The sequence below is a fragment of the Myotis yumanensis genome, unplaced genomic scaffold (genome assembly GCF_028538775.1).
Source record: "Myotis yumanensis isolate MYYU_CA2020_CCGP unplaced genomic scaffold, mMyoYum1.0.hap1 SCAF_8, whole genome shotgun sequence".
Taxonomy (NCBI): Eukaryota; Metazoa; Chordata; class Mammalia; order Chiroptera; family Vespertilionidae; genus Myotis; species Myotis yumanensis.
In genome coordinates this window covers 27,373,451-27,389,866 of record NW_027223759.1, presented here as the reverse complement: position 1 = coordinate 27,389,866, position 16,416 = coordinate 27,373,451, and the positions used below count along the sequence as shown (strand labels likewise).

At 40.1% G+C, this 16,416-nt stretch overlaps 1 protein-coding gene across 1 annotated transcript in view; it reads left to right on the top strand.

The window, feature by feature from the left end:
• Positions 1-11,049, top strand: part of IRS1 (insulin receptor substrate 1) — a 58,663-nt gene extending 47,614 nt beyond the window's left edge. The window contains 1 exon segment of the mRNA XM_070422268.1: positions 6,547-11,049. The gene's annotated coding sequence lies outside the window, so the exon portion shown is untranslated.
• The last annotated feature ends 5,367 nt before the right edge of the window (positions 11,050-16,416 follow it).

The following is a 16,416-nucleotide window of genomic DNA, read 5'->3' as shown; positions in this document are numbered from 1 at the left end:
TTGCTGTTGTAATCTGCCTTCTCCATAAGCCCCTAACCCTCTTGAAACGTTTCCAGACCCTCCCCCTGTCCTCGGTTGCCGAGGAAGGAGAAACACACATGCTGACAGAAGTCACCCCAGTGGACCACAGCGGGAGCCCACAAGCTTGGTGTTGATGGTCTCTCTCCGGTCACTCCCTCTCTTTTTTCCTTTCCATAATACGTGTGCCTTTCTTCATTGGTGGTCTCCTGAAGTCACCAGCCCTGCCAGAAGGTCTTTCAGTGGGACAAAGGAGGAACTGGAGCGAGATGGCCTCTCACATGTTGGCAGCTCTGTCTGAATTTTCTTCCTTGGCAACCCTGCACGCTGGAGGGGCCGGCCAGCAACCTTGTTATTTCCACCGTTCCCCTCCCATGTGACTCGCACCAGGCAAAAGTGCTATTTAAGCAGCTCTGCTGGCTTGGCTGGTCTGTTAGCCTTTGCCATTTACGACCATGAAACCAAGTCTTTCCAGCTCAGTTCTGGCCTGTTTTTTTAAAATGTTGGTTTCCTTTCGTTAGCTAAAATGGCTTTCTCCTTTCAACAGAAGTAGCAAACATGTTGGTCTCACCTCTAACTTTAGGTCTTTAGTTCAATCCTATATATATGTAAAAACTTATATATATAAAATTTTCAGTGGTTATGGTCTTAAGGTTTTAAATCAGAATGCTTTAAAAAAAAGAAAGCAATGCTTTTTCAGGAATTAGGTCTGTCCTTTCCCAAAGTCTCAGCTTCTCACACCTCCCAGCTGTACCTTGTGTAAAGCAGAGATTCTCCCCTTGTCCCAAACTTGAAGCTCTTCTTTCCCTCCACCTTGGTTGATGTCCACAGCTACCTGAGTTGTGCTGATAATGCTGTTTTCTCCCTAGGTGCTATCATCCAACCCACATGGTGGAACCCAAGTTCTAAGCCAGGAATTCCTTTAATAAGGGGTTTCACAGTCCATCAGATGGATCAGTGGTCTGGTTTGTCCACCTGAGATTGCAAGGCTGTGAATGTTAAAATGAGGAACACCTTTGCGCTCCCAAAATCATACATATATTTTTAATAAGATGATTTAAAAGAAAAACAAACCAGCTGGGCCCATTGGCCAGATTTCAGGTATGCTTAAAAAACAGAGTACTTTTGCAGTGTTTAACAAGGTGTTTTATTAATATGTAAGCATTCCAAAATACTTGATCAGCTCTAAATGAGTGGTACCATGAATTAATTGCATCGGCATCAGTGAGGGAGCTGGAGAAATGAATTGTGGTCATGGTAGCAGTTTGCAGTTGATTATAATTGTGTGAAATAAGAAATAAGCAGACCTGGGAAGATAAGCTATAGAGAGATGTCCCAGGTGCCATGCTCATCACCCTGCAAAGGACAGAGTGACCCATGGATGTCTGCTCTCTTTCCTTCCCACTTTTTCTCCCCTCCTGGTTCTTGCAAATACGAGGCCTGTGCCATTCCCCTAAGGACTTAGGCTCTTGGAAACTAAAGCCAGGAAGCCAGAGGCTGTATCTACTGTCAATCGCCATACTTCTGCCCCTGCACAATGGTTTGGGAGTATGAGAAAGGGATAGACTACCTAGAGGACTTAAAAAGTTGGTTAACATTCCATAGATTTTCTCATCACAGAATTTTTTTTTAAGAATGGGAAAGATCTAAACATGATCAAAATATTATTTTCCTCCCCTATTTAAACATTTATTATTATGCTATAACTTATACTCAAGAATTTTTCTGTATTATACTCAAGAATGTTTTTTAAGTCACAGCTGTTTATATTAAGAGAAAAAGAAATATGCTGTTTTAACACATTTCTTTAAGAGGAGGAATTTATTTATACAAATTTTTCTAGTTGAATCAACAATATAAAATTTCAAACAATGATCTCCTTTGAAGAAAAGTCTTTACTGTAGTCATCTTTTTTCAAGCACAGTTGGATGAGGAAGAGTTACTTTCTGATTAAATTTTAGTATATGACAATAGCCGAGTAGCTTATAATATTTTACTCCCATTTTTGTAGTAAAAGTAGAAACTGTTAGTAATGCTCTAACCAGGTATTTATAACAGTGTTACACTTGACCCAGCAAATTGGCAGGATGTTTCAACACATTTAAATACAAAATAAAAGCTGTTAATCAATGGCTTTGACTAAAAATGCATTGATGAAAGAGGGCTGATCACTCCATTGTACTTATAGGCATAACCTTGAGCTGTTTTCAGCTGCTTTCACAGTGAAGACTCATGGGTAGGCTGACAGTGTGAAAGGCAGCTGAAGCTTTGTTTGTTTTTCAGCTGTAGTAGGCGTGGTTGAAGTGGGTCCCGTCCAGAATATGTAAATTCCTACCGGATGCACTAATGCAATAAGCCATAGGTCTCAAGTAGCATTGCTCAAGTGTTGACTTATTTGATCATACTTCAGAAATTACATTTTTCATTACTGGCAATAGGATTGAGTGGGTTTTATCTTACAAGAAGACACACGGAAGGATACAGTCGATGCTGGCGTGATTGTCAGAATGTAATTTCCAGCCACTAAATCTCATGACAGGTGCTTCATATTTCTGGGCTCCCGAGTTATTCCCCAATGATGTAACTAGAGAGGATGTATCATAGGAGCATCACCATTTGCTATTTGCACAGCTCTTCTGCAAGGAAACATTTTGCTTTTTTATGTCCAGTTTATGAGTGTCACAAATGAGTTTTTGGATTTGTAAAACATCGTAGTGATATTTGCCTTGTATGGTTGGTGTGAGTCAGTTGGGGTTGTATATATAAAGTGCATTAAATATACACATACCAATATTTTGCTTTTCAGTACATATCATCATCCTTATCGTTGCATTTTTATTTATCACACAACAGATGTTTGTTGAATTAAATGACTGCAGGAGCCTAGTATGGGTATTGTGTGTGTGTGTTTTCTTTTTAAACAAATTCCTAAATTACAAAAATGCATGATCTACATGTTTGCCTCTGTTCAAGTGAGTTCCTTTATTCAAGCCCTTCTTGATTACGTGTGTGTAGGGGCAGGGATAACGGCAGCTGAATTTAAGTCCGTGAAGCACATGCTAAGGTCTGCCTTTAATGTTATGAGAGTTCCTTTCCAACAAAACTATGAGGGCAATTGTGAACAGCTCTGTTTTGGGAACTTCAGTTTTGGAGTCCTTTGGCTTTAGATAATACCTCTCTGGGAACCATTACCCAGCTTAATCAGCCCCTTTATTCACAATATTTGGCTCTCAAAGCTTTTTGGCTGTCTCCAAAGATCAAATAGGCCTTTGAAGGACAAGACTGGCTGCTATAGAGACCATTCAAAAGAATATACCCAAAGCTGAGAAGGCAGTCGCAGAAAAAGAAATGGGAACTTGAGAAGGCATTCCAAAAATGCCTCGAACAATGGCTGCTTGATTGAAATAAGTATTACCCGAAGGTGGCCGCAGTGAAAGGCAGTTCCCACTGAGGGATGTCTGTTAAAAATCCATGTCTTTACTGTGTAGCTAAACTTTATGTATATTTACAAACACACACACACACACACACACACACACACACACACACACCCTTGTACGAAGATAAACAGATGTGAACTTCAGACATTCCCTGTAATGTCTCCTGATCTCTATGGCCTGTTTATAGCCCTCCATTCCCCTTCCCTCCTAGTCAGGATTATCTGTCAGGTGCTTTCACTTTTATATAGACTCCTGAGTTGATGGCACCGGTAGGTACCATTAGTGACTGAGACATGTGTTGATCAGGATTCATGATAAAGGGCTTTGAAAACAGTATGCTAAGACTTTGGAGGAAAGGAAGATAGTGGAATTGATATATCCTTTTATTTCCTGTTCTTTGAACAGACACGCTGGTGGGAAATCACAGGGATGGGTTCAGAGTGCCCCAAAGCAGCAGATTCCCACCACTGGTGATGCTGGAGATTTCTCTCTTCTCATCGGGCTCCCAGTCTCCTCCTTTCTGCATCCATGCAGATCTGGCCCATGTGATGATAAGACTGGATGGATACATTTTGTTCCTGTGCTAAGCTGTTCATTCAGCCATTCTGGAGGAGAGTCAGATATAGAAGCAACACATGACCTTCACTTGTCCTTCATTTCACATGCGGCAGTATGTTGGTCTCAGCCCTTTAATAAAGTGTGGCCTTCCTACCTCATTTTCAGCCCAGCACTGTGAAACTGTGTTAGTTAAGCTGTACCTAGATACTCTGGTAGGAACAATCTGATAGATCACAATATAAGTTCAGGAGAAACTTAAAACTAACTAAGAGATCTGTAGACCATTCTCTGAGGGTTGTAAGAGGATGGGTTAGCCTTTCACTTGTAGACACCATGCAAAGTCAATCCTGTTTCTCTGGCAATTAAGGGATACCCTGGAATGCCTTTTTGTCATGTGTTGTCTGCTTGTCAAGTCTTTATAATAGGCCATTTACCTATTGTTTAGGGGTAGGGTTAATATTTTAAAATAAATAGAAATCTCCTCATAATACTGAGGTCTCATCTGGTAAATTTCAACCTACCTGCGCCACTATGTAAATAGTGAATGCTGACTGATCTCAGCCATACTCTCCTTCAAGAGGAAAGAGAAAAAAACAAAACAGCTATATTGCTCAACATTTTCATTGTGTGAGTTTTAAAAGCCATTACTGTCCTTGCAGCTGACATTGGTTATCACCGCTGCACTTTGATCATATCACAGAGTATGTCCTTGTTATTCATATACTTAGATAAAGGTGTCTTGACCTGCCAATCAAGGCTCTTCCCCATCTATCCCAATCTGCATTTGTAGGCTTAACTACTTCTACCCTTTTCAGATGCCTTGTGCTCCAACGAAGCCACATTCTTCACTGGACCTGTCGATCCATGGCTGGGCCTTGTTTCATTATGTGCTTTCAGTAGAGTGTGCTTTGTCTCTATCATTCATTCAGCTCATATTTAGTGAGTACCTGCTATGTGCCAGCCTTTGTGCTAAGCTCTGGAGATGCAACTGGAAGCAACATAAACATAATCCCTCTGTCCACATCCCCAAAATGTTTTTGTCTTCCAAACCAAACCAAGTATGTTAGCGAGGTACTTCCCTTCTATTCCTAGCTAAAGTATCCTTTCCCTCCTCCATGCACCTAGAGCTTTCTTCCTGTGCATCTACTGTGGAATTCACCCCTTTCTACTCTGCATTCTATCTTTTTGTGAATGGAGCTTCCTTTCTAGAATTTCTAGAAAGCAAGGCCTGTAGCACAATTCAGCTTTGTAGTCTCCATAGTATTTAATACAACCATTTTACTAATTCAACAAGTTTTTATTAACTGCTCTAGTTAGGACATTCTATAAATGTTGATATTTATAGAGAACTTTAGAATGCATGAACAATATGTATGCCAGAAAGACTCTCTAATGTTGATACTTGAGAACCTAAGAAACTTTTATGAGATTGAAAAGGTGGATCCACTCACTGGAGGGGATGGGATAATGCCCCTTGAGGTCTGCCTTCTTGAATTGCATAAAAGAAATGTGCGTCCACCAGAATAATTTATTCTATTCGACCTAAATCAGAATCTTTTTTTTTTTAATTTAATGATTAACTTGGTCTGTTTTGCTTGGGTTTCCTTTTGTGTCTAAAATGCTCATGTCAAACAACAGCAAGTTAAAACCTGATTTCAGATTTTGTAATGTTAAGCCTTGTGATTTCAAACTCTAAAATTTGCAGATGACTTTTAACCAAAAGAAGATTCAGCATAGCCTCACTGTTACCTGCTTGCCCTATTTTGTTGTAGTTTTCCATAATAACTGTAATGTACATTTTTGTTTTGATCGTAAGAACATCAAAGCGCTGTGTATTTTTGTGTTGCTAAGCCTCTGAAACCTCCAAATCACATTGATTTGTTTGCTGACTTAATATTGACTACTTTGAGTTTGTGATTGCTTTGGACTCTTGCATTTTGAGAGAAAAAAAGAAGTTAAATACAGTTTGTTGATTTTATTTAAGCACACAGTACTGTTTGTGCCTGTGACTTCAGTTCATCTGATATGATAGGCCTTCTTTTTAAAGCAAAACCTTAACAACTTCAGGGTTTCATAGGACAATCCTAAAAGATCAGATGAGCTAGCTCCTTAACATGTACTGCAAAGGATGAGAATGGGACCCTGCAGGCCCGACACGTCACCGATGGGGGGTGTGGCAGTGTAGCAAGTGGTTTTTTAAGCTTGGCTTGGTGGGGAGTAGAAAGAAACTGATCTCCAGAGTATGATGTTACAGAGAAAAGAGAAATGATTTGACCTTATTTGTATTCCCAGGTTTCTCCCAATAAGTCATCCCAGATTTATCCGAACCACCCTGGAGCTGAGTGTTCGGCCAAGGTGAAGGGAACCAGTAGCATGGTCTCCTGGAAAGAGCTATGGGCCTTGGAAATAGGAACCCGAGTTCTAGGGTTGATTGTGACTGACTTTGCCTCTCTATCCAGGTTGACTTATTCTCTAGTAGTAAGTGATGTCCAGGTGCCCAGGTGATGAATTCTTTTCTTTTCCTTTTCAGAATGAAGACCTAAATGACCTCAGCAAATCCTCCTCTAACTCATGGGTACCCAGACTCGAACTATTTCATGATTCACAACCAGGACCTCACATCTTCCTCCTCTGTAGATGGTACGATGCATCCATTTCAGTTTGTTTACTTTACAAATCCTCAGGAGTCCGTTGACTGAACTGCACGTTCTTTATTGTGCCAAGCAAAAAAAGCACTGTGACACCGGGACAATGAGTCTGCATAAATTTCATCTTCAACCTTAAGGACTTAGCTGGCCACATGAGCTGCTGTGCCCCCCACCATGCTGCGAGAGAATGGGTTTCCTCTCATCACCATCTACACGATACATTTCATCTGCTGCTGAAACTGTGCGACAGAGCATCGTTGTAAATTATTTCACACAAAACGGTTCACGTTGGGTGGAGAGAGTGTTAAATATTTAACATAGGTTTTGATTTATATGTGTAATTTTTTTAATTAAAATGTAACTTTTCTTACAGCGCACATTTTTTTTTTTTTTGGATGTGGAACTGAGGTATGCAATGTTCTGTTGTAAAGAGTGGAGCAAATGCTTAAAACAAGGCTAACAAGAGTAGACTAGGGTACAGCCCTTGTTTTAAGATTGTAACTCAGAAAAATAATATAAGAATCATAGTGCCATAGGTGGTTCTCAATTGTATAGTTATATTTGCTGATACTATCTCTTGTATTATAGCCCTGGTGTTGAGTTGAGATCCTTACAAGAATTGATCTTAATTTTATATTTTTCCTGTAAGGCAATAGGCCATGTTAATTGAACTGAAGAAGGGTATATAGTTTACTGGCTATTTTCGAGTGTCAGCTTAACATTGGCAATTGAATGGAAGCCGAAAGATAAGAAAAGGAAATCAAAGTCTTCCATTGTACATACTGTACAGAGAAGGAGACATGGGCAATCCCTTCAAACCAAAAGCTCTCTTTGGAATGAACAATGTGGGTGTTTGTAAATTCTGGAAATTTCTGTCTGTTCATAATAAACTAGAGACTGTTGATCTTTTCTTCTCCCCTCCCCCCACTTCTGTAAGCTTCCTGCTACATTGCACCATTTTCTTCTGTGCACACATTAGGATGTTTCATTTCCTATACTGTCTCAAGAAAGATACTAAGACAAGTGAGTACTTGTCTTTAATTTCTAACCAGAAATTAAAATTCCAGAAACTTTCCTTTTTATTTTTTGTCATGACCAGAACTACATGTCATTTTCTTTAAGAGCTTATCTCATGCTTTCTGAGAACTTCCAGTGTTTCATGATTTAACTGAATGTAATTTGGCCCATTTGCCCTTGTGGGTACTAGGCTATTAGTGATTAGTTAATAAAACCCAGTGTACAGAGAGCCCATCAAAGCTGAATGACCAGCTATTGAAATATCTAGCCAGCAGTGAAAATGTTAATCCTTTTCTTCTTTGGAAAGTACTCATATCTTGGAATTTTTCCTTTGGCAATAGAAAATGGCAATGAACTTAAAGGTATTGCCTACAAAGTTTTTAACCTTTTTACCAGGAAACTTCCTATAAGTTAAGTGAGTAATGCCAATATCAGGCTCCCTCGGAGTCTATGTAAACTCTGTATCAGAAATTCCCAGCCCTACTGTTGATGGAGCAACATTTTATTTTTCTATAGGATTGTGCTCCCTGGGCAGGGGTGGGCTAAAGGAAGGGGCAAGGGTTGGGGGTACTGTACTCAAAAGGAAGGGGCGATAAATGGAACCCCTCACACTGTTGAGGCCCATGTTACTGCTAATTCAACTGGATGGCCTGTACCTCACAGACTGTTGTACAATGTTCATTGTTGCAGATTCTAATCATTTGCATGCTCATCAATTTCTAAGATAAATAGGTCTGTAGTCATAAGAATCCATTGTTTTCAAGGAACTTGCTGAATTACATCATTTCCTATTAGGAGAAAACACTACCAATTATAAAAATCTGCTAAGAACTTTTTTTTTTACTCTCTTATGAAAAACACTTTGTTGGTCAAACTAACTTTCATTTTTCAAGTATTCTGACTCATACTCTTACTAGTGTAGGAGACGTGTAGGCTGTCCTGCTCCTTCCAAACAGAAATCAATGAACTAAGTCAGCCCCGATCGTTTTCCTGTCAAGCTAGTTATTATTTCTCAAGGAACCTAAATTTTGATTATTACCGAGATACCTCTGCATGTGGAATTATCAACCAATTCTGGGTCAGAATAGAAATGAACAGACTGGAAAACCCCATCTCGTGGTGTCTAGTTCTCTGTTTTGTTCAGTTAAATAGCATAAAGGTAGACATTATCTAAACTGCTCCTAGTGGTACCTAAGCTGGGTTTGAAAGTGTTATCAAATTTCACCGTTTTGAAACTGGAAGTTGCTGGTATTTGAGGCGGGAAAAGGGTTGATCTTGAGCAGCTGCTGAGTCCCTGTGTTCAGTTCCTATTGGGGAGACTTGACTTTTATCCGTTTCAAAGTATTTGTAGGCCAGCTAAGGGCTCACGTTAATGGGGATTCAGATGGCCTCTGTTTAACTCTAAGTTACTGGCTTTTTCTTCATGAAACCACTTTCATAGCATTCTTTTTTAGAGACTTTGGCAGAGTTTTAAAATTTTTCCTTTGTGGAGAGAACAAATATATTTCATGACTTTGATGATATCTTCATTCTGAGCAAAAAAAAAAAAAAAAAAAAAAAAAGGTCCTAGAACCAGCTAGAAGTGAAGAGAATCCATTAATAATCAACCGCCTGAGTCAATACTGTACTGATGTTACATTGGTGGCTATTTCTTGCTCCCTTTCAAAGGTCAGGGACTCTCTTGACTAATCTAGGTTGACTGCAAATGTTCATTTACTAAAAATCATCTAGCCAGAGATGGAGTAAAAATCATCTAGCCAGAGGTAGAGATTTCTAACTTTTCCTTCCCTGACTATTGTCTCCTAGCTAGTTATCTTTTAAGTGTGAGACAGAGTGTTAAAAAACAACTGTACTATACTGTAAGAAACAGGATTGTGCAATCCTGAAGCTCTGTTGTGTTCCTGAATGCAATGTGCCATGTAGTTGAAAATTTTAGTTTTATTTACTAGAAGTGGTTGAAGTCAGGGGAAGGGAGCTCATTGTCCACTGACACAAAAGAGCCATGAGAAATGGGATGGCTGTGAAGTGCTCCGAATGCTTTGGCAGAGCTCCGTGGGTCAGTCCATCACATGAGGAGGTGTTGAAGCCCCAGACACTGTGGGAATTAAGACCTTGATTGGGGAGAGACAGAACCCTTTGGAAGGCATGTGAAGGAGGATGGATGGAAGCCAAATATGAAATCGCTTCTTTGCAATGACTTGACAGGGGAGTTGAGTATTCCTAGGACACGGTGAACGTTGGTTGGCGGTGATGCTGCATTCATATAGGCTGCTGAGAAACTGGAGAGGAAAAAGCATGAGCTGCTAGGGATATGAAGAAATGTGACATTGCCAATACTAAGGAAAGACCTCTAGTCTGTGAGCTTTGCTCTGTAGAGCATAAACAACCTTCTTGTAGTTAGGAGAACATCAAGGGTTAAATGCTGGTGCCTGTGGTCATTTCCAAAGCCAAGACAGAGAAAACCTTGGAGGCCCTCCCATAGCTCCATAATCCAGCCACCTAATTGTAGATAGAGAAAATGTGCATCAGGTGGCATGTTGAGGTGTCCCTCACTCCTTGTAACCAGAACATCATGTAAGTGCTGGGAGGAAGTAGGATATTGAAGGTGTTTCACCCTAATCTTAAGGAATTTCAGTAATAAGGAGCTTATTATCAGCGTATAAGATTAGAAAACGTATGACTTAGCTGGGGAGTTGTCTTCCTTTCCTGGTTTGTTGATGACTTGGCATGTGTGATGTATATACCAAGAGATCTGGTGTTTTAGACTTTTGCCATTCACCCTGCATTTCAGTTTCTCTCTTTGCTTAAGTGATTAATTTCCCCAATGTTAACCAATATACCACATGATAGGACAAATACGGTGAACAGGAAAACTTGCCTGTATTTGTATAGACATTTTTAGTGCTAGGGCTTTTGTTGTTGTTTTAGAACTTTTCTACTGGATTAAGAATGTAGTTCCTGGGACAATTTTTCTTGCAAAGCTCTTTCCTTACACCTCTTGGCTACAGGGTGGGCCAAATTAAATACATATATATATTTTTTCATTTCATGTATGTGCAGTTTGGTTTATCATCTGAAGATGGTGGTGCTGCTCATGGTGCTACTTCATCTGTGTACAAAAGGACCAAGCATGGTCTGTATTGCTACCAAAACATTTATTGTATATATGTGTATAACATGCATTATGTATATTTGTAACGGGTACCAGGCCAGGTATATATTTTTATTTAGAAGTGTTTCACTTTTCCAAGTTTTCTTTAGAGTGTTATGCTTATTTTCAGTCCCCACCCCCCCTCCCCCCCCGATTCTGTCTGGTACTTAGAACTGTAGTGTCTTCATCGTTAATTAAAGAAAACTGTCTAAATGAATTCTCAGATGTGAATGCTAGTGATCCTTAATGTCTTTGATTATGGGACATAAAACAGAAACTGCCAGTTACATGTTGCTGGGGTGTTTGGGTCAGAGCAGTGTACACTGTTAACATACTTTAATAAATGATTTTGAAACAGATAGGTTGCCTTCACCCTATCCCTCTTCAGTTGGCTTTCAGTGGCCAACAGTATAAAGAAAATGACCCCTGAAAATATGTGAAGCTACTTGTGTTGCTGGTGGTGCAATGGGAAGAGGGAGGGGGAGGAAAGATGTGTTCGACAAGGCACTAGAAAGGCCTTGTCGACCTTCAATGTGCAGAGATCCCAAGAATTGATCAAACACAGATGGCCACTGAGGGGATCTGGGGTGGGCGGGACCTACCTTTCTGACCCTCTCTCAGGTCCCCAGTGCTGCTCATCCATGTCAGCTGATGGCACTGAGTAGCAAGGCAGCGAAACAGCATTGCTCAGCCCTGGCTATGTGTCTGCATCGTCTGGGTAGCTTTAAAGAATTCAGTGGCCAGGCGACTTCAGAGATGCTGATTTACTTTGGGGTGGGGCCTGGGCATCCATCATTGCTGCTGCCCTTGGTGCCTCTAGAAGATTCTAGTACAAGCTCAGGGCTGAGAACCACTGCTAAGAAGCATTGCCCTGTCTGATTACTAGAGCCACTTACTAGAAATGCTGGTTCCCTGAGCTGTCTGAGAACGGGTGTTTCTACAGCTGACTCATGGTGTGGTTGGCAAATTTGGGAAATTCTGATTTCTGTACAAGGGGAGCCTTTTAGATTGTGTCACCACTAAAAGGTATAGGATATCTCTAATTTTTTAAATTTAATTTACTGGGGCGATGATTTTTTAAAATAATCAACCATGTTGGAGCCAATTCCGGAGCCCACTCCTCCCAAATTGCGCTTTCTTGCCTAAATAATTTAAAAGAGATGATTGACAATTCCTAAGTTCAGACAAATGCAACTGATTGAACGTTTGGAAACATTCAAGTTTGTTTCTTGTTTTTTTATGTGCTTCATGCCCCACTCTTTTCCACCCTAATCTGGCAGAGATCTTCCTTCTGCCTGGCATCATGGATGAGGTTCTCATTGTTAAGAAGCAGCACATAACGTGACTGAATAATGCTTGAAGTAAATATTTCATCTTCACTTTCTATTAGCTTCCTCCATTTTTATTCTTAAAAAAACACACCAACACTTGACTTTCTTCCTCCCAGTGGTATTACAAAGCAAACATGCTAACCTCTATTGAAATGACACATAAACATCATTAATTAGTATTAATTTGAGGGCAGTCTAGTTGAAATGAATTAATGGTGTAATTTATAACATAATTGTCTTATTACCTTTACAGAATACAGACACAAACTAGAGCAAGTGCAACACTGTCAATAAAAGGTCTGCGAGAATTTAATAGTCATCGAGAGTTGTAATTACCTTCCTGGTTCTATCATAAACAACAGCAACACTCACTCTGCATTCGTTCCAGGTTCGCCACCAGGATTTACATCAATGATCTCAGTGTATCCTTCCAGCAACTCAGAGGTAGACTATCATTACCCCTGTTTCCCAGATGTGCAACCAGAGGAGAGAAGGGGTTTGTCTGCGGCCAAGTTTGTATTCTCACAGACACCACTGCAAGTCTCTGATTTCTAAGTACTTTTAAAAAATTATGGTCTCTACATTAAAAACTATCACCCCAGCTGCCTTTTGTTATTCATTTGCTGAGCAAATATGACTAATCTCCCATGAGCCTGAGAGTAAATCTCTGTCCAACTGGTAACTTCCACCCTGCAAAGTATCAGAGCCTTATTCCATTTGTTTCCATTCTTTATAGTTGTATCTAGCTTAGATCATTTGGGTCCAAAGTCATGTTCTGGTTCCCTATTGTTTTTTTCAGTTAGTGCATCTCACTTTAGCAACAGAATAGAAAGAGCTTTATTTTAGGAACACACAAGGGTAGTGGGTGAAATGGGAAAGCCACTCTAAATCCAAATGCCTGTGTTTTTAGGCATCAGGTTTTACACATTAATTACCTCCTGTAAACTCTTGGAAACCAGAACTTACATTCTCTGTTCGAGATACTATTGATTAGACAAATGACCAAATTGGCAATAACAAGAACGTGGAAGGCAGGGACATTGTTGTCTAGTTGGAGTAGGAGCCTTCACATGGAGTGAAAGGATATATAGGAATCTCCTGTCTGATACACTGCCCTGTAGGGGAGGGAGAAGTGTTTGCCACCCTCTTAGGGTGCCTGACTGGGTCTGAAAATTAAACTGACCAACAGATTCACAGGAGAAAAGCATATCAAGGTATTGAGTATAAAATTTACATGACACAGGAGCCTCGTGAAGAAATGAAGGTCTGAAGAAATAGTTGGACATGAGTATTCTCATGCGAAGTTGGATGAAGAGGGGACACACGTGTACAAGCATGCTAGGTTAAGGAGCATGAGGTAAGTGTAGTCAACTGGGGGAAACTTAGCAAGTCATGTTTATTGTTTGTTCAGATTCTTTGTCTTCCGAGATAAGGATGCTTATTTCCTCTGGGTGTGGGGAGGACGGTTCTCACATCATGGTTTTATGACCTGTGTCTGGGGGAAGGGGAAGGGGAAGGTCAGCTGTGACCTCCCTCCTTCTGCTATTTTCTCAAATTCCTTAGCTGAAAGTATTCAAAAGCCAAGGCACCATATTTTGGTGTAGCATTTCCTGAGACCTGCCAACCTCCAGGGCTGCTCAAAGCTTGGACTGTGCATGAACTATACAGAATTTCCCGAAGGGCTTGTATGGGTTTTAACAGGGGCCTAAGGAAATCATATCAGTAACAAGTTTGTTTCCCCAACACACACACACACACACACACACCCCTACTCTCCAGGGTTATTACACACCCTGACCTGTGAGGAATGAGCTGGTGGGGTTCACTCCCTTATGTAAGTTCCTTCAGATGTCAAGCACCAGAGAGAAGAGATTGTATTACTGAAGCTCCTCACGGGTCCTGAAAAAAATACTCAAACAATCTACTAGAAATTAGAAAATTAAGTCAAACTTATGTTGCAAATAGCATAAAAATATGATAATTAAGTAAATCTTCACTTACAATAATATACAGCATTGCCCTGACTCTATAAAACAAAAGCCCAAACAAAACAAAATACTAAGAAGGAGTATGTCTGATGGCATTATGAATAATTAGTATTTTTTCTATTTTTCTCTACATTTTTACAATGACCATATCTTATTTTCATAATGAGAAAGAAAACAAAATATAAACAGCACAAAGGGGATTAATGAAAATCTTAGTAAGTTCCTACTTGTTGACGTTACCAAATATCACACCATTCCATGGTTGATAAATCAGGGGTCAGCCAACTATGGCCCGTGAGCCAAACTCAGCCTAGCTGCCTGTTTTTGTAAATAAAGTTTTATTGGCACATGGCTGCGCTCATGCATTCAGGTATTGCCTGTGGCACCACAACAACAGAGTTGAGTAGCTGTTGCAAAGACCTATGGCTCCAAGAGTTAAATGCCTACTAGGGATCCTTTATAGGAAATGTTTGCTGACATCCCACTCCCCTAGTGATAGATGTTTTTAAAGGGAAAGATTTGGCAGGAGGCAAAGTCCCTTGCCCTGGCCTTCTGAATCCTGGACCTGCTAAAGGAGCATCTTGGAACTCTGTGGCCACCATTATCATGCTGTTGGGCAGAATTTACAGTCTTTTAATTCCTGTGCACTGATTATTGAAGTGCTCAAAGGACTTCTTTCAGTTTTGTCTACAAACATGAAAATACTTTTATAGATAGGCATGTCGAGTTGAATTAGAGTGCTACATCTAGGGTGACAATTCTTTTCTTGGCACTTCAGTTTTTCTAGATTAAATGCCAAAAAAGAAAGGTAGTAGAAAACAGTAACAGGTTGTCTTGTTCAAATAGGGGTTGGATTTTCTCAAGAAATTCCAAAGGAAGCCGAGACCATGGACAGGCATCCTTCTGCAGCTCCTTTTCTGACTTCTCATCAATGCAGTGCTGAGAATGAGCACCAGTGGCATGTGGAAGTTCTTGATTTAAAGTCCTAATATTCCAAATACTACCTGTATCCCCTCCCCCACTGCCACCTCCCCAGTCCAACTTTCTTCTCTAGTGCTTTTAGGGAATTCTGGGTAAGCTGGGGGTGACAGTGCTGCTTGACTGTCTCATTAACCTTTGAAAGCTCAACTGTTAATTAAGGGCTTTTCCTCACTAGGTCAAATGCTGCTTCCCATTTGCTTGTCACAGAAGATAGCAGCCAATACACACATGCACACACACACCACTTCACCCATCCATACACATGCATACATACCACATTACCCATACATACACATGTACACACATACCACATCACCCATATGTACACACATGTACACACATATGCACATCCCACCACTCATCTGCATAGACATATATATACATATCACAGCACAACATCCTACATATACAATTCAAGGAGGGAATGTTAATGATGCATCTAAGACAGCCAACATCGTTTTTTTTTGTGTGTGTTTTTTTTTTTTTTACATCAGCAGCATGTTTCTGGTTTAAGTTCAGATTGTTCATTTAATTTGGCATTCTCCTCTCATCCCCACCACACACCAACTCCTATTAGCAGAGTCCCATGCCCCATATGTTAAAAAAAAAAGGTAGAGTTCTGAATCTGGTTTACCTCATCTGTTGAAAAATATAATAAGTTTGGCTGAACTAAACAAACTTCTTCCTGAAGAGAGTAACCGACTATTTGTGTTTGCTGAAATGTTTGACAGATGGGAATCTGATGGGGGTCAGGGATTATTTCTTTTAATGATTGTGTGGCTGCTTCAGTTCTCATCTTTGCTTTGTCACCAACTAAGAAACTTTGCACAAAACAAGCCTCTCTGGCCCTCTGCTTCTTTGTTTATAAAATATGAAGGTTATCTGATCTTAACCTGGGGTCTAGAAATGTGTCAACCCTAACATTTCATGCACTGTTTTCCATGGAGAGAAAAAAAAAAGTGACTTTAGTGAATTCGACAAAGCCTCAAAACAGAGAGAAAAGGCTTCTTATAATAATAGAATTTCATGATTTTTATGATTCCCTAGCAAGTTTTATAGAATTAGGGACTGGCCTAGGGCAAAACTATTAGGTCAGCAAAATTTGTCCTACCTTTTGTACACATTCGTTGAGGTTGGTATTTCCCTTTGCAAATGCTTCTATGGGACCCAGGATCTTTCTGTTGTGGAGAAAACACATCTGATAACTAATTATTTCCCCCAGAGAGATATGAAACTAATGTGTTCGCTCCCAGGGTATTTACCTCAAGAAAGAAAACCTACCCA